The sequence below is a fragment of the Sus scrofa genome, unplaced genomic scaffold, assembly GCF_000003025.6.
Source record: "Sus scrofa isolate TJ Tabasco breed Duroc unplaced genomic scaffold, Sscrofa11.1 Contig702, whole genome shotgun sequence".
Taxonomy (NCBI): Eukaryota; Metazoa; Chordata; class Mammalia; order Artiodactyla; family Suidae; genus Sus; species Sus scrofa.
The window spans coordinates 174,377-193,553 of record NW_018085293.1 but is presented as its reverse complement, the minus strand read 5'-3'; positions in this window follow the sequence as shown (position 1 = coordinate 193,553).

Sequence of the window (19,177 nt, the reverse complement as noted above, 5' to 3'; positions counted from 1 at the left end):
CCAGTTGATTCTATGGTTCTCCATTCTTCCTTTTTTTTTTTTTTTTTTTTTTTTGTTGCATGGTCTCCTGTTATTATCTGCTTGAGTGTTTTTTTTTTTCATTTTTTGCCAATGCAATATTTGGTTTTGGCTTGTGGTTGCCCTGTTTTTTAAGTATGCTAACCCCTTCCCATAAATGTGTGTTTTAGCCTGATGGTCCTGTAAGTTCAAACACTTCATTACTATATTAAAATTAAGAAGAGAGATATACATATAAACAAAAAGGGTTATTTACCTCCTGACATCCCTTGCCCACATTTTATGGTTTTGATGACTCTTTTTTATTTTTTTCTTTTTAATTTTATTTTGTTTGAAGCATGTTCATGATTAAATCTGTATGCTGGCTTATTTGAGTGACTGCTCTCTGATTGCAGTTTCCTCAGTCCTAGTTCTTCCTCTTCTTCTTCTTTTTTTTTTTTTCTTTTCTTTTTTCTTCCCTTTCCTTCCTTTCTTTTTGGTTTAGAGAAGCCCTTTCAATATTTCCTTTAACCTGGGTTTTGTGTTGCTGTATTCTTTAAGTTTTTGTTTGTTGGGAAAAATTTTTATTTCCCCTTCTATTTTAAATGATATTCTTGCTGGATAGAGTATTCTAGGTTGCATATTTTTTCCTTTTAGCACTTTAAATATCTCTTGCCATTCCCTCCTGTGTTTGGCACAATTTCTGACACATAGTAATTAATAACTAATTAATATTTCCCCTAAATCAATAGGAGATGTTTTATTTTCCTTTTTGAAGAGATTAAAAAAGTGAGATAGCTCAGAAAATCCACATAATCTGTTCAAAATATAGGCACCCACAATTAAATGCAGATCTGAGTAAATTTGGTTCAGATTTATTTTATTTGTTTCCATTATGTCCAGATTAGGCAGAAGATGAGATACTGGCCCTACTGCTTACCAGGATAAGATTCCCTTAGATAAGCCAAATCATTTAATAATATCTGCAATATTTAATAAAAATGAATCAGAATCAAGGTAGGTACTTCTAAGAACCAAAAGACTTAGAATACTTGAATAGACACTGCATGGTGGTGTAGTTAGTGACATCTACCTGGAAACAGCCAGAGTTTAATAGCCTCTGATAGGACTGAACAAGGACTAACTGGGCATGGCAAGAAGGCCAGCTCCCCTGGCACAGGGAATCATTAGAATACCAGAGAAAGGGAGTTCCTATCCTGGTTCAGCAGTAATAATCCTGACTTGTTCCATGAGGAATGAAGGGTCAATCTCTGGCCTTGTTCATTGGGTTAAGGATATAGTGTTGCCATGAGTGAGCTGTTGTAGGTCACATAGGTGGCTGCAGCTCAGGTCTTATGTTGCTGTGGCTGTAGCATAGGTCAGCAGCTGCAGGTCCTATTTGACCCCTAACATGGGAATTTCTATATGGAACAGGTGTGGCACTAAAAAGCAAATAAATAAATAAATAAAAGAATTCTGGGAAAGAATACAGATGTTTAAATGATGGACATTCTCTATACATTTTAAAAGCATAAGATATAATTATTAGTTGAATGTGATGGTTTATTTAATTGTTTTAACCTTTATTATTCACTGTGAAGGATATCATGTGGACTTTTGTGGCCATTGGTGATAGTATTTCTCATACACTAGAGAGAATTCTACTTTTTCTCTTCAAAATCCTACTTTATATACATATTTTGAATGCTAATTTCACTGAAAGGAGAAAAAGATGGAGGAGAGTGCAAGAGTTTTGAAAATAAATTATAAATACATTAGTTCTGAAGTCAAGAGTAAATGCAATGAAATATTTTAAATACTAAGGTTCAGCATTTTATGTTAAAATGTTATGTTGTGATTTAGTGGAATGGTTGTTTTTCAGTAGTTCTCAATAGTTCTTCCTTAGCTTATCTGTGTTTTTTGAACTTCTAGTAGAAAAGTTTTTACTTGTCCTAAGATGTAAGAGTTATTAACACATTATTAGAGTTGGTCTTATATTACTTACAGCAGTGACTAGAGGGAAGAGGAAATGAAAACAATAGGAATGAAAGGGAGAAAAGCCAGCCCGAAGTACTAAGACTAGTGATGTGGGAACTGAAAGAAGTTCAGTTTCCCACATCCTTGCAGTTTCAGGATGCCTGATTAGGAAGAGTTGAACAGTTAGTATGAATTAATTAGAAAGAAGCCAATTTATGCAAATGAGGAAGGTGTTAAAGGAGACTCAAAAATTTGATTTAAACCTACTATAATTATCCTCAAAAGCCTTGCTGAATGTCAAAAACAAATGTTTTGGAAGTCCGAGATGATAAACATTTGAAAAATAGAGATGTTTTGTTATTCTTCTGGTTGATTATAAAATAGAATATATTTCATTTTTAAATTAAGCCATTTTAAATCAATTATATTAGTAAATTAAATACAAGAGCATTATAACCAATTATGGCCATCTATATATGCTTATTGATCCAAACATGTTGATTTTTTTTTATTTATCACCTTTCCACATAAGATGGATAACAGGAAATTTCTCACATATAACATTATCCACATATTATACTTCATAACTTGCACTTTTTGTTTTTTCACACAAGGTTTCATTTCTGGGTATATGCACTCAATAAACAGTGAGAATAGGAACCAAAGACTTTTTTTTTTTCTTACAAAACCATTTCTTGAATTCTACCAGGGTAAAATACCCAATTATGCTGGATAATAGAAGCATATGGTTACATCGTATTAGAAGTATATGATCCCATATGTTTAATATATTCTGTAAGTCAGTCTTCATTTCAGTTACCTAAGATGTTTACCAGTAATTATTGTTTTCAAGAAAAGGACAGCCTTTTGAAGTAAAAATCAAAGAGGGATACCCCAGAGTTCTCTTTGTGGATCAGTGGTAATGAACAAGGCTAGTATCTATGAGGAAAACAGTTTGGTCCCTGGCTTTGCTCAGTGGGTTAAGAATGCATCATTTTCAGTTGCCATGAGATGTGCTGAGGGCACAGGTTCATCTTGGAGCCTGTGTTGCTTTGGCTGTGGCATAGGCCGGAAGCTGCAGCTCCCATTAAACCCCTAGCCTGGGAACTTCCATATGCCTCAGATGTGGCCCTAAAAGAGTGAAACTAAAAAAATAAAGCTGGGTTGGAGGCAAGATGGTGGAAGAGTTTGGGGATGCACTTGCCTTCTCCCACAAACAGAACAAAAAAACACATCTACATGTAAAACAACTCAGAACATCAACTGAATGTTGGCAGAAGAACATAAACCTCCAAAAGTGGCAAGAATCTCTTGATAGAACTGGGTACAACAACAGAGGAGAGGAGACAGAGAGAATGGGAATCAGGACAGGAATAGAAGGAGTTATGAAGGAGAAAGGGAACCTACACCACAGGATGCCACCTAACTGAAGGAAAGATCAGCCAAGTCTGAGGGATCTCCAAAATGCCAAGAAAAGTACAAGAGCAGGTCTGAGAACTGAAAAACAAGAGTAAAAGCTGCACAGATCATCTGAGCCACTGGTGCAGACACCACAGACTGAGAAGCTTGAATGGGGACTGGGTGCTGAGACCTAGGCTCCAGAGGTCAGTCCCTGGGAGCAGGCTAGGGTTGGTGGTAGGGAGACAGCCTAAGGGACTAGGAAGTGGTGTGCCATGGGCAGAGGGAGCAATAAGCTATGTGGAAAGCCATGACAGAGGGAACCTGGGAAAGGGTCTGGACCTGAAGAAAGGACAAGGAGCCATTGCTGGGAAGGGGAGAGGAGAGGGGCATACCATGATAGAATACTCCTTGCACCCCAAGCATGAATGCTTGCCTGCCAGCTAGCAGAGAGCAGAGCATTCCCAGCATATCCACCCCCAACCCCTTGTGTGCCTGGCCAGAAGCCACCTGCCAACTGTTTGGCTTCCACAAATTCACAGAAAAAGAAAAACACAAGCAAGATGAAGAAGCTCAGAAACCACTCCCAGTTAAAGCAACAGGACAATTCACCTAAAGCAGTCGACAATAAAACAGATCTCTTCAGTTTGACAGACTTTGAGTTCAAAATGGAGATAGTGAAAATAGTGAAGAAATTAAGAGAAGATATGAACTAGTAAGGCAGAATCTCTCAGAAAGGAACTAGAAAATATAAGGAGGAGCCAAAAAGAAAAAAAAAACTAGAAAATTGATTTGCATAGATACAAACTGAGCTAAGGGCAGTAAAGAGCAGAATGAATAATGCAGAGGAATGAATTAGTGATGTGGAAGATAGAATAATGGAAATCACCCAAACAGGATAGCAGACAGAAAACCAAAAGGAAAAACATGAAAGCAATGTAAGAGACCTATGGGATAATATCAAGCAGGCCAATCTATGCATAATAGGAATTCCAGAAGGAGAAGAACAAGAAAAGGGGACTGAAAATATATTTTAAGAAATTATTGCTGGAAACCTCCCAAATCTAAAGTGTACAGATTTCAAAATACAGGAAGTACAGAGGGCCCCAAACAAGTTGAGCCCAAAAAGGCTTATATGAAGACATATTATAATAAAAATGGCAAAAGTTAATGATAAAGAGAGGATTCTAAAGGCAGCAAGAGAAAAGCAGTGCCAATTATAAGGGAACCCCCATAAGGCTATCAGCTGATTTCTCCACAGAAAATCTACAGGCCAGGAGGGAATGGCAGAAGATGTGCAAAGCACTGAAAGGAAATAATATGCAACCTAGAATACTCTATCCAGCATGAATAACATTTAAAATATAAGGGGAAATAAAGGATTTCCCAACACACAAAAGCTAAAAGAGTACAGCAATACTAAACCCATTCTAAAAGAAATACTGAAAGGCTCTCTCTAAATTAAAAAAAAATAAAAATAGGAAGAACTGTGATGGAGGAAACCACAATTAGAAAGCAGTCACTTAAATAAGCCAGCACACATATCTAATCATGAAGATGTTAAAAAAAAAACCCACCAAAGTCGTACAATGTGGGACAGGGAAATAAGGAAATAAATAGATCATTTTTAAAAATTTTATTACTATAATGAAGTGTTTGAGACTACATGACTATCGGGCTAAAGCACACAGTTATAGGAAGGGATTAACATACTTAAAATACAGGGCAAGCACAAGTCAAAACAAAACATTACATTCACAACAAATGAGAAGAAATGTACTCAAGAATAAAATAAATGAAAACCACTCAACCAAAAAAAGAAAGGAAGAATGGAGAATCTTAGAATCAACTGGAAAACAAGGTTTGAAATGGCAATAAATAAACATTTATCAATTATCACCTTAAATGTCAATGGACTGAATGCTCCAATCAAAAGACACAGAGTAGCAGTTTGGATAAAAAAGCAAAAATCTTCAATCTGCTGCCGAAAAGAGACTCAACATAGGGCAAAGGACACATAGATTGAACATGAGGGGATGGGAAAGATATTTCATGCAAATGGACAAGATAGGAAAGCAGGAGTTGCAATACCCATATCAGACAAAACAGACTTTAAAATGAAGGCCATAAAGAAAGACAAAGGACACTATTTAATGGTAAAAGGATCCATTTAAGAAGAGGATATTACAATCATCAATATATATGTCCCTAATATAGGAGAACCCAGATACATACAACAAATATTAACAGACATAAATGGAGAAAGTAATGGGAATACAATCATAGTAGGAGACTTTTTAACACCCCACTCACATCAATGGACAGATCCTCTAGACAGAAAATCAATAAAGTAAAAGAGATCTGAAAGGAAAAAATAGAAAAATTAGACTCAGGACATTACTTCCAAAAAAATTAGAATACACATTCTTCTCAAGTGCACATGGAACATTCTCAAGAATCAATCACATTTTGGGGCACAGAGGTAACCTCACCAAATTTAAGAGTATAGAAATTATTTCAAGTATCTTTTCTGACCATAATGGCATGAAACTAGAAATCAACCACAGGAGAGGAAATGAGAAAAAACCTAATACATGGAGACTAAAAAACATGCTACTAAAAAAAAAATGTGTCAATGAGGAAATCAAGAAGGAAATTAAAAATCCCTCAAGACGAATGATAATGAAGACACAACCACTCAAAATCTATGGGATGCCACAAAAGCAGTGCTCAGAGGGAAGTTCATAGCAATGCAGGCCTTCTTCAAAAAAGAAGAAAGATCTCAAATGGAAAACTTAGCCCACCACATAAATGAATAGAAAAAGAAGAACAAAAAAGGCCTAAAGTCAGCAGAAGGAAGGAAATCATAAAGATCAGAGAAGAAATCAATAAAATAGAGATTCAAAAAACAATAGAAAAAAATCAATAAAACCAAGAGTTGGTTCTTTGAAAAGTTAAACAAAATTCACAAACCTCTGGCTAAGCTCACCAAGAAGAGGAGAGAAAGAACAAAATAAAGAAATGAAAAAAGGAGAAATCACAATGGATACTTCAAAAATACAAAAAAAAATACCACAATACTATGAACAATTATATGCCAACAAATTTGACAATGTGGAAGAAATGGACAACCTTCTAGAATCTTACAGCCTGCCAAAACTGAATCAAGAAGAAATAGATCGATTGAACAGACTGATCACTAGAAAGGAAATTGAGAATGTCATAAAAACACTCCCTGCAAATGAAAGTCCAGGACAAGGTGGCATCACAGGCAAATACTACCAAACATACAAAAAGGAACTGATGCCCATCCTCCTCAAACTTTTTCAAAAGGTTTAAGAAGGAACACTCCAAAAGACATTCTATGATGCCACCCTAATTCCAAAACCCAACAAAGATCCAAAAAAAAAAGAAAACTATTGGCTAATATCTTTGATGAATATAGATGCAAAAATTCTCGGCAAAATCTTAGCCAACTGAATCCAACAACATATCAAAAAGGTCATACACCATGACCAGGTGGGATTTATCCCAGGTTCACAAGGATGGTTCAACATACACAAATCAGTTGTTATACACCACATAACAAAAGAAAAGTCAAAAACCATACGACATTCTCAATACATGCTGAAAAAGAATTCAACAAAGTCCAACATTTATTTATGATAAATACTCTCAGAAATGTGGGTAGAGAGGAAACATTCCTTAACATAATCAAAACCATTTATGACAAACCCACAGCAAATATACTACTCAATGGAGAAAATCTGAAATTCTTCCCACTAAAATCTGGAACAAGACAAGAATGCCCACTCTCACCACTGCTATTCAATATAGTACTGGAAGTCCTAGCCACAATAATCAGAAAAAACAAAGAAATAAAAGGCATCCAAATAGGAAGAGAAGAGATAAAACTGTCATTGTATGCAGATGACATGGTACTATATACAGAAAACCATAAGGAGTCAACACAAAAACCACTTGAAGTGATCAACAAATTCAGCAAAGCTGCAGGATATAAGATTAACATTCAGAAATCAGTCTGTATACTCACAATGAAATATTAGAAAAAGGAATACAAAAATACAATGCCTTTTAAAATTGCACCCCCAAAAATCAAATACCTGGAAATAGAACTGACCAAGAAGGTAATGGACTTACATGCTGAGAACTATAAAACATTAATCAAGGAAATTAAAGAAGATGTAAAGAAATGGAAATATATTTCATGCTCCTGGATTGGAAAAATTAATATTGTAAAAATGGTCATACTTCCCAAAGCAATCTACACAGCTTTGATGCAATCCCTATCAAATTACTCATGACATCTTTCACAGAACTAGAACAAATAATACAACAATGTACATGGAACCACAAAAGACCCAGAATTGCCAAAGCAATCCTGAGGAACAAGACCCAACCAGGAGGCATCACTTGCCCAAACCTCAAGCAATATACAAAGCCACAGTCATCAAGACAGTGTGGTACTGGTACTAAAAATAGACATACAGACAAATGGAATAGAATACAGAATGCAGAAATAAACTCAGATATCTATGGTCAATTAATCTTTGACAAAGGAGGCAAGAACCTAAGTGCAAAAAAGGCAGTCTATTCAGTAAGAATTGCTGAGAAACCTGGACAGCTGTATGTAAATCAATGAAACTGGAACGTACAATCACACCATGAACAAAAAGAAACTCAAAATGGCTGAAAGACCTAAATATAAGACAAGAAACCATCAAACTCCTGGAAGAGAACGTAGGCAAAACATTCTCTGACATCAACCTTACAAATGTTTTCTCAGGTCAGTCTACCAAAGTAACAGGAAAAAAAGCAAAAATAAACCAATGCAATGTAATCAAACTGCAAGCTTTTGCACAGCAAAGGAAACCAAAAAGAAAACAAAAAGACAACTTACAGAATGGGAGAAAATAGTTTCAAATGATTCAACTGACAGGGGCTTAATCTCTAAAATATACAAAAAAACTTATACAAAACAGCAAACAAGCCAACAACCCAATGGAAAAATGGGAAAAAGGCCTGAATAGACATTTCTCCAAGGAAGATACACAGATGGCCAACAAGCACATGAAAAAGTGCTCAACGTGACTGATAATTAGAAAAATGCAAGTCAAAACTACCATGAGATACCACCTCACAACAGTAAGAATGGCCATCATTAATAAGTCCACAAAGGAGAGTTCCCATTGTTGCACAGTGGAAACACATCTGAATAGGAACCATGAGGTTTTGGGTTCGATTCCTGGCCTTACTCAGTGGGTTAAGGATCTGGCATTATCCTGAGCTGTGGTGTAGGTTGTGGTGGAGGCTTGGATCCTGAGTGGCTGTGGCTGTGGCATAGGCTTGCACCTGTAGCTCTGATTTTGACCCCTAGCCTGGGAACCTCCATTATGACAAGGGTGCTGCCTAAAAAGCAAAAAAAAATATAAAGTCCCCAAATAACAAATGCTGGAGAGGGTATTGAGAAAAGGGTACCCTCTTGCACTGTTGGTGGGAATGTAAGCTGGTACAACCACTATGGACAAAAGTATGAGGGTTCCTTAGAAAAGTATACATAGATCTACCACATGACCCAGCAATCCCACTCCTGGACATATATCCCGACAAAACATTCCTTAAAAGAGACACATGCACCTGCATTTTCATTGCAGCTCTATTCACAATAGCCAAGACATGGAAACAACCCAAATGTCCATCGACAGATGATTGGATTAGGAAGAAGTGGTATATATACACAATGGAATACTACTAAGCCATATAAGAGAATGAAATAATCCCATTTGCAGCAACATGGATGGAACTAGAGACTCTCATACTGAGTGAAATTAGTTAGAAAGAGAAAGACATACACCATATGATATCACTTATATCTAGTATCTAATATACAGCACAAATGAACCTTTACACTGAAAAGAAAATCATGGACTTGGAGAATAGCCTAATGGTTGTCCGGGGGAGGAGGAGGGAGGGGGATGGATTGGGAGCTGGGGTTAACAGATGCAAACTATTGCTTTGGAATGGATTAACAGTGAGATCCTGCTGTGTAGCACTGAGAACTATGTCTAGTTACTTATGTCAGAGCCTGATGATGTAAGAAAAAGTAGGTATACATGTACGTGTAACTGGGTCCCCACTGGAGGGAAAAATTGTGTTGTACAGTGGAAAAAAATTGTGTTGAGGAAATAACAATTAAAAAAACATTTTTGCAGTTAAAATATTGAAGTATTATTGATTTACAGTGTTTTGTAAGTTTCTGGTGTACAGCAAAGTGATTCAGTTACACATATATGTAGTCTATATATTCTTTTTCACATTCTTTTACATTATGGTTTACTATAGAATATTGAATCTAGTTTCTATGTGATAAAAATAAATAAATAAATTTTACCTCATAACCTGTTAAACGGAAACAAAAACAAAAACAAAAAAAATAATTTTTATTTCTTCAAATTTTGAATTATTTCCATTGTCATCTGCCCCATGACCAGGAATAATATCCATTACCATTTTTAAATACATATCATAAGAATGAATAATCACCTAATTTCAGGTGTTGTCAAACTACTTTGAGTCAAGGGAAATAGAAATAACATTACATAATTTATTCTCTTAGGATTTTCTCAGAAAAAGGAAATTGCTTTTTTTCTTATTATTATTCTTACTCTGTTACCTTGCAATTTTCATTGGAAACCTCCTTGTCATGATTTCTATCACAACCAGCCTATGTGTTTCTTCCTGAGCTACCTCTCACTCTCCACTGTGACCCCCAAGTTGATCACTGACTTCCTGGCAGTAAAGACCACTTCCTACAATGGCTGCATGACCCAGATCTTTACCATGCACTTCTTTGGGGGATTAAAGTCTTCTTCATCACAGGGATGCTCTATGGTTGCCAGGTGGCCACGTTCCAGCCCCTGCGTTAAATGGTTATCATGACCAGAAAGAAGTGTGGTGCCATGATCACTGCTTCCTGTGCTGAGTGATTCCTACATTCCTTCAGTCAATTTCTCCTGGTCATCTTTTTACTCTATTGCAGCCTCCGTGTACTAGATCATTACTTCTGTGATGAATTGGTCTCCAGGTCATTGCCAGTTAGGGCCTGATGGGCCTGATGACTTTTGTGGTCTTGCTGATACCTTACATTGTCATCTTATATATGGTCTGATCCTACTCTGCAGAGAATCTCTACAAAGTTCTCTCCACCTGCAGTTCCCACATCACTGTGATAATCCTTTACCACTATGGCAGTCCTTTTTTCTTTTTGCTCCTTTATGTTTTATTTGAATTAAACCAGCTATTAATATATCAGAAGACAAAGAAGTTGCTCTTTTTGCACTGTCATTGCTCACATGCTTAACTCTCTTATGTACACTGATAAACATGGAGATGAAGAACACCATAAAGAAACTATGGTGCCACATCACAGGAAGAAAGGAAATTAACTGAAAGACTTCCCCAATTTTCACCATTGAGCTTGTTGACTATATGACATCTCTACTCTGAAACCTTTAAAATGTGTAATGCTTGCCTGTGGTCCTTTTGTCTAGCAAAATACATAGGCTCAAATATGAGCAAATGTTTATAATTCCCTGGATTTGTCCACATTCTCTGCTATGCTCTTCTCTAGTTTTCTCATTTCTGTCTCTTCTGCCCCATTGATCCTTTGGCTGTATAACCAATTTAGATATTTAGCAGAAGACTATCAAAGGCACCATGCAATACAGGTCAACACTTAGAGCCCATATAGCTCATTCTTCTATGTAACAATATTCAATGGAGCCAATTCTGGCTGTCAAATGATGATTTAAAACATAATTCCAATGTTTTACTTCCATCACTTAAGAGAATTTTTTTTTGGTCTTTTAGGGCCACAACCATGGCATATGGAGGTTCCCTGGCTAGGGGTCAAATTGGAGCTGTAGCCTCCAGCCTATGCCAGAGCCATAGCAAAGCCAGATCCTAACCACATCTGAGACCTACACCACAGCTCACAGCAACACTGGATCCTTAATCAACTGAGATATGCCAGGGATTGAACCTGCAACCTCATGGTTCCTAGTCAGATTCATTTCCGCTGTGCCATGATGGGAACTCCAGGATGTTCTTATAAAAGATCTAATTTATGACCTGCAAAAATATTTCTTAACGAAGTCAGCTTCTGCTCTGATGGTGTTCTTGCCAGTGGCAATCTGGGGTTTCTCATATGCTTGAGGCTATTACTATTTTCTAAACCCCATATGAAACTCTTTTCTTTTGTTTCAATGCACTTTTTAATCAATGCTACATTCATGTATAAATCAACTGCCACTCTATGGCTAGTTCTAGATCCTTGGTTAGAGCACGAATTCTAAACCCAGAATTGCTTACTAAGTATGAGAACTGCCACATAAACCCAACACATCATGTATTACATGGAAGTGACAAGAGCACTCAGCTCACAGTCTTGTGATGATTTGTGAGGTTCTGAAACACTGCCTATTGCACAATATATGCTCCTTCAGCATGAGCTATTTTTATTACCCAGTCCTCTGTTACACCTCAAAAATGTAACCATTCCAATGACCTTTCTCTAGAGCCTTAGGTTTGGGAGGGTGGGGGAAAAGTTAGGGAACACTCATATGAAGGTCGTGTTCCTGTTCCTGGTGAAATTTAATTTTTCTTGGAGTAAGTGGAGAATATCAAACTCAATGGCTGCATTTTTTGAGCACTGTAAAAGTTAAACGCAGGTTTTTGCCTAGCCACAAAAAAGGATAGGAGCAAAATCAAGCCATGGATAATTGGTTAGGCTTCAAGCAATTCTCAAAAGTCTTAGAAAATTTCACTGACATCAATTACTTGAAGGGGAATTTGTTTTCAGTTTGGTATAGAAAGCTATAGTAAATAAAAATGAGGTATTGTTGATGTATCTAAAAATGTGTGCAGACTGAAAAGAAAAATAACAGTATAGTGAGCATTGTGACTCAGGTTTTTTTGGATTTTGTTGTCTTTTTAGGGCCACACCCATGGTATATGGAGGTTCTCAGGCTGGGGTCAAATCGGAGCTTTAGCCACTGACCTACACCATGTAGCATCTCAGGATCCAAGCCACATCCACGACTTACACCACAGTTTATGGCAATGTCAGATCCTCAACCCACTGATCTAAGTAAGGGATTGAACCTGAGTCCTCAGGGATACTAGTCAGTTGCCTTTTCCACTGAGCCACAACAGGAACTACTGCTGTGACTCAGGTTTACATACCCAAGAAATAATCCTGAAAATACTATGTGAAGGACAATCTTGAAAAATATCCTAACACATTTGTAACAGATCAGGACTATGTGGGGCCCTCCTGGGACAGCCCCTTCCCACATATCCTTTGCTTTAGCTTCTCTCTGAAGTATAACATATATCTTATTGGAGGTTTACAAGATCATCATGACTTGACCTCTGTGAACAGATGAAACAACAAAGGATTTCTTCACCAAGAAGTATGCAACAACCAACCACACCCCTCCATAACTTTTCTTTTAAAATGCTTTTTAGATTTACAAGGAGATCCTGTTGAATAGCATTGATAACTTTGTCTAGATACTCATGTTGCAACAGAAGAAAGGGTGGGGGGAAAATGTAATTGTAATGTATACATGTAAGGATAACCTGACCCCCTTGCTGTACAGTGGGAAAATTTAAAAAATTATTAAAAAAATAAATAAATAAAATAAAATTCTTTTTTGTTTCAGGGAATTAGAGATATTTGGGGACCCAAGCCACCTGTCTCCAGGCATGGCCCTACCATAAACCATTCTCTGCTCCACACTCTGATATTTCAGGTTGTTTGGCCTCACTGTGTCTTGGGCACTCAGACTTGTTCTAACACACTGTCTCATTTTGAATCTAATTCTGTGTGTGTGTGTGTGTGTCTTTTGTCTTTTTAGGGCCACACTCAAGGCATATGGAAGTTCCCAAGCTAGAGGTTGGCCTACACCACAGCCACAGCAACACAGGCTCCAAGGAGGATCCAAGCCTCATCTGGAACCCACACCACAGCCCACGACAACCCAAATCCCTAACCCGCTGAACAAAGCCAGGGATCCAACCCATGTCCCCATGGATGCCAGTTGTTTTCATTAACCACTGAGCCACAACCAGAACTCCTGAATCTAATTCTTGACAGCTATTCCAAAATTCCTGTGTAGGGCTTGCACAGTATACATATCAGAGAACATATCAGAGCAGAAATATGAAACATCACTTTCTGGTATGAAATATGTAGGGTCTCTGTTGAGAAGACAAGCCAAGCCATGAAGTTTCCCTCTGTTTCCTATGGAAATTTCCTATTCTTCAGCCAATCATATGTGTATTATTGTAGAAGAAAACTTTAAAAAGCCTGGGAACTTCCATAACCTTGAAGGTGTAGCCATAAAAAGAAAAAAAACAAAAGAAGCAAACAGTTTTAATGGGTACAAGTAGAAAAATTTTAAAAATGAATATGAAATACAAATGATCAGATTAGGAAGAACTATGGGAAAATTTTAAATTAAAAAGAAAAATTAAAATCATTTTTGTGGGTTATTGAAAGACAAAATTTAAAATGCTGATTATCAAATGCTGAAAACTTGAGAATCTATTACTGTATGGAGAATAAAAAGAGAAAAGATATAAAATCAGTAAGAGAGATTATAATTAATATTTTAGGTCAAATTTGTGTATACTTAAAGTTTATGGGTTTGCCTATCACTATCTTCTGAAAAAAAATGGTTGAAATAAATTCCTTTTAAATAAAACTTTCTCCAAATGTAGCATAAAACATAAAAATTTAAAACTGAGCCTGCAGATATAAGCCTTGAAATATTGCTGAAATTAAAAAGAAATTATAAATCTTCTGCCTGGCCCCACAGCAGCGTGCACACAGGAATGGTCACTAGACAAAAGGAATGAACAGGCTGGGCGCCCTCTGCTGGGACCCCACGTCCTCCCAGCCAGCCCAGACTGTGTCCCCAGCCGAGGCTGGGAGGCCGCCCCATCCAGCGCCTGCCCCCCAACCCAGTCCGCTGGCTGCTCCTACCTCTGCTTCTGCTGCTGCTGCTGCCTGAGTGTGGCCAGGAGCCTCGCTGCCTTCTGTTCCCTGGCTGTTGAGCGAGATGTGGGAGCCTGCACATTTGTGGGCGCTGCTAATGCTGCCCTTGCCGCTCTGCCCTCAGAGGCTGAGTGGAAGAAATTCCAGCTGTCCATGCCTCCCCACCTTCCTTGGCTCCCTGGACCTAAGCATACCCCCATGGAGGGGCTGGGGCTGGCTGAGGCTGCCCCAGGGAATGGTGACTCCTGAGGGAGCCAGGAGGAGACCCCCAACGGATTAATCTCCTGTACACTTCCCCAGCTGTAGTCACCCTAGCTAGAACCGCCCACCTACCACCTGCGGGACTTCCACACTCTGGCTACAGTGTACACTGGGTTGTTCTGACCTGTGCAGCTGGTCCAGGAGAACAAGGCCAAGCACTTCTTCACTTTGAAGGTGATGAGCATCCCAGAGTTCATCTACCTGAAGCATGAGCAGCACATGCACAATGAGAAATCTGTGCTGAAAAAAGTCAGCCACCACTTTCTGCTCAAGCTGTTCTGACAGGCCATGATGACCACTTCCAGTATATGCTGATGGAGTTCCTGCCTGGTGGCAAGCTCTTCAGCTACCTGCACAATTCAGGCACTTCTCTGCCACCTCTGGGCTCTTCTACTCAGAAGAGATTTTGTGGGCAAGAAAATTTCCAAAAAATAGTTTGAAAAAAATTTGCAGTTAAATATATTTTAATTTTTCCCAAGATCTACATTATATCCAAACAGCTTTCATTCTTGCTTTTCTTTTTTGACATATGTGTCCAAGGATTAAGCTACCTTTCAATGTGTTGTGTGAGCAGAATAAATGATAGCAAATTCATATTGAAGATTTATTGTATGTCATATACTCAGTATTCGCTTTTCATTTTACAAGGACCCACTGAGATGAGCACTTATTTTAACTACAAGAGAACTCAGTAACAGATTAGATGTATACATTGCCTAAGGTTCCCAGGCACTTGTCCACAAACTGGCCTGCACATATCATGGGGAAGGAAAGATAGAAGAAAGAGTTAGACCACTCCAGATTGGCAGGTGGTAGTTTTTTTGTTTTTTTGTCTTTTTGCTATTTCTTGGGCTGCTCCCGCGGCATATGGAGGTTCCCAGGCTAGGGGTCCAATCGGAGCTGTAGCCACCGGCCTACGCCAGAGCCACAGCAACGCGGGATCCGAGCCACGTCTGCAACCTACACCACAGCTCACGGCAACGCCGGATCGTTAACCCACTGAGGAAGGTCAGGGGTCGAACCCGCAACCTCATGGTTCCTAGTCGGATTCTTTAACCACTGCGCCACGACGGGAACTCCGGCAGGTGGTAGTTTTTAAAAGCAAGGGAACTTACACAGGTGGTTTGTCTTGGATGGCTGAAAGACAAGAAGATCTCTGCATCTGCCTGCCAGAAATTTCAACTTCATATACAGGCCTTAGCTGGGTTCAATCACATATTCAGTGCAAATGCTCTCAGTAACACCTTACTCTTTAGACAGCATCCTTGAAAATGTCTCCAGCTATGGGAACAGTGGGCAGGAGTACATCACAAAAATGGGGGAGGTGAATGAGGAGCCTCTGATTGCTCAGGAACAGCTCACTGTTCAACCTGTGGTCATGTCCCCTTGGTAATCTCCTCTAACACCAGGCAAGGGGGCTATGACCAATAAAAGTCAAGAAAATAGCTAATTCTAGAGGAAGGGAAGCAGTGAGGACAAGATGGGAGATGTGATTGACTTTGGAGATGATAATAGTTCTCTATTTCTTTTTTCAGGTAGAGACAGTGTTATTTCCATCATAGTTTTCTCTGTGTCCATCTCTGTTTCTCCCTTGGTCTCTTTTTACTGCAAGTTTTTTTATGTGTTACATTTCATAATTAATACATGAAAAATATATAAGCTGATCTTAAAACCATATCCAAGGCACTGAAGCAACCTAGGACAGATTGTGAAGTTTGATTTGCCTTCAGATAATTAACTCAAAAGCAAGTCTAGTTATTTCAATTTTTTCCAGTCTATTTCTTACACTAAAGGAAATCTTTTGCTTTTATTTTAATTAACATCACTGTATGTAATTAAATTGCACAACATGATGATTTTATGTACATATATATTGTGAATATTACCAAGATTAATGCAATGAAGTCATCTGTCACTTCATGCAGTTAACCACTTAATTGTGTGTGTGGTGAGAAAGCATAAAATCTACTCTTGGCAAATTTCAAGTGTATAAAACCATATTACTAATTATAGTCACCATGTTGTATATTAGATCCTTAAAATGTATTCCTCTTATAATTGAAAATCTGTATCATTTGACTTAGATTACTCCCATTGAAACCTGTTTTAAGATGTTACGATCCTTTTCTCTGAGATGCATCCTTTGGTCAAGGTCATATTTTCATATTTATTCTTACTATTAATACATAAGAACTTTCATGGTTTTCCTTCTGATCTTCCCTTTCTCTACTTTTTTTTGGCCATGGCTGCAGCTTGTGGAAGTTCCTGGGCCAGAAGTTGAGTATGCAACATGGCAGTAATCAGAGCCACAGCAGTGATGCTGCCAGATCCTTATCCAGCTGAGCCACTGGGGAATTCTTCCTCTTCTCTGTTCTGTAGTCAAAACATTTTCATTTTGGAGCATCGAGAACACATGGGAGTAAATGTTCTTCCTAGGTGAGGAAGTAAGTCTAGAAAGATCCCCAGGGTAGGGGAGGCGGAGCAGAGTCTTCGGGATGTCATAAGTTAAGGCTGTGACTTAAACAGAATGAATGTGTTAATATTAAGTTATAAAGAAGAGAAGGAGGAAAGAACAGAAGGAGAAGCATCTGCTCTGGGTAAAGACTGCTGTGGTGTGTTAGTAAAAAGCTTAGCTGGGTTATTCACAAAACATATTTTGCATAGATAGAACATGGATAGAATCTAGGCAACTATGAAGGTTAACTAAATGTGCTTCTGCTCAGCTGCCTATCTTATAAAAATAAAACTCCAATTTCAGATATTTGGGGAATTTATTATGAATTACTTTTTCTCTAATTAACATGTTGTTTTCTCTGTTGATTCCTGTTTCCAAGGAGATTTGAAAAAGAAAGCATCATCAGTACAGAGCAATATTTGAGAAAAAATATGGAATTCATTGAGCTATTCCTGCTGTAAATATTGGATACCTTAATGAGTAATTATTCACGGTATCAACCACTAATTCATTTTATCACATGCAATCTCAATGTATCATTTAATTTTCTAAATTTTTAAATTTACTATTTTTTGACTGCACCTGAAGCATATGGAAATTCCCCAGGGATTAAACCCACAGTGACAATGTGGTATCATTGACCTGCTGCACCACAAGGGAACTCCTCAATTTATCACTTTATATTTATTCAGCATTGATAAATTTTCTTCTCATTTTTAGATTGTACATAAAAAAATACAGAATGCAGGAGTTCCCGTCGTGGCGCAGTGGTTGACGAATCCGACTAGGAACCATGAGGTTGCGGGTTCGGTCCCTGCCCTTGCTCAGTGGGTTAACGATCCGGCGTTGCCGTGAGCTGTGGTGTAGGTTGCAGACGCGGCTCGGATCCCGCGTTGCTGTGGCTCTGGCGTAGGCCGGTGGCTACAGCTCCGATTGGACCCCTAGCCTGGGAACCTCCATATGCCGCGGGAGCGGCCCAAGAAATAGCAACAATAATAACAACAACAACAACAAAAAGACAAAAGACAAAAAAAAAAAAAATACAGAATGCATAGATGTTTATTTTTTGGCCAGATCCATGTTATAAAGAAATGGTAGACTAGTATTCAAATCACGTGGACTTCTGGTTTAATGCTTATTTTTCCCCTAAGTTCTATTAGATGTGGTCTTTGAGAATGAAGATGAATTATTTATATCCTGAATTTCCCTTAAGTACTTTATATTGAGTGATTTCTTATGTTTTCATGAAATTTCTTTCAGTAAACTTTTAAAAATTTTTGATTGAAAAGAACATGAGGGTAGTATATGTTATGAAGCCAAACAAATGTGAAGGTGTCATTTTCTTTCCTGCATAAATGAAAGACAATAGGATTAGGAATCATATTTATCATTCTCAACTTTTTCTCTCAAAACATGTATAAGGTTCAAAATTGGGGTTTAATACTTGGTGTTAGAGCAGAGCTCTAACAATATAATATTCATTGTGCAATTTATGTACAATTTGTGCAATTTATGTAATTCTTCACAATTTTAATTTGTTACAAATTTCCTCTCATATTACTTTCTCTCTATCCACCATCCTTCATTTTACATTATTGTTGAAATTGTTTTTTTTAAAGTTCTGCTACATTTTAGGTTTTCAACTAATTTTCATGTTTATCAAATAGCTCCTTGGTTAATATTATACTGTTATTTATCTCCTTGTGATTGTTCCTTTTCATTGAAATACTGTTTATTTACATCTTCCACATCACACATTTTTTTTCATTTGTTTTCTAATTCAATTGGGAATCTTTCTCAGAAATCTACTCTTCACAATACCTACAAGTAATGTGTTCAATTTATGTACAATGTTAGTATGTTTTTTTTTTTTTTCCTTTTTGGTTGTATCCACAGCATATGGAAGTTCCCAGGCCAGGGATGGAATCTGAGTCAGAACTATGACCTATACCATGGCCGTGGCAACACTGGATCTTTAAGCTACTGTGTTGGGCCAGGGATCAAAC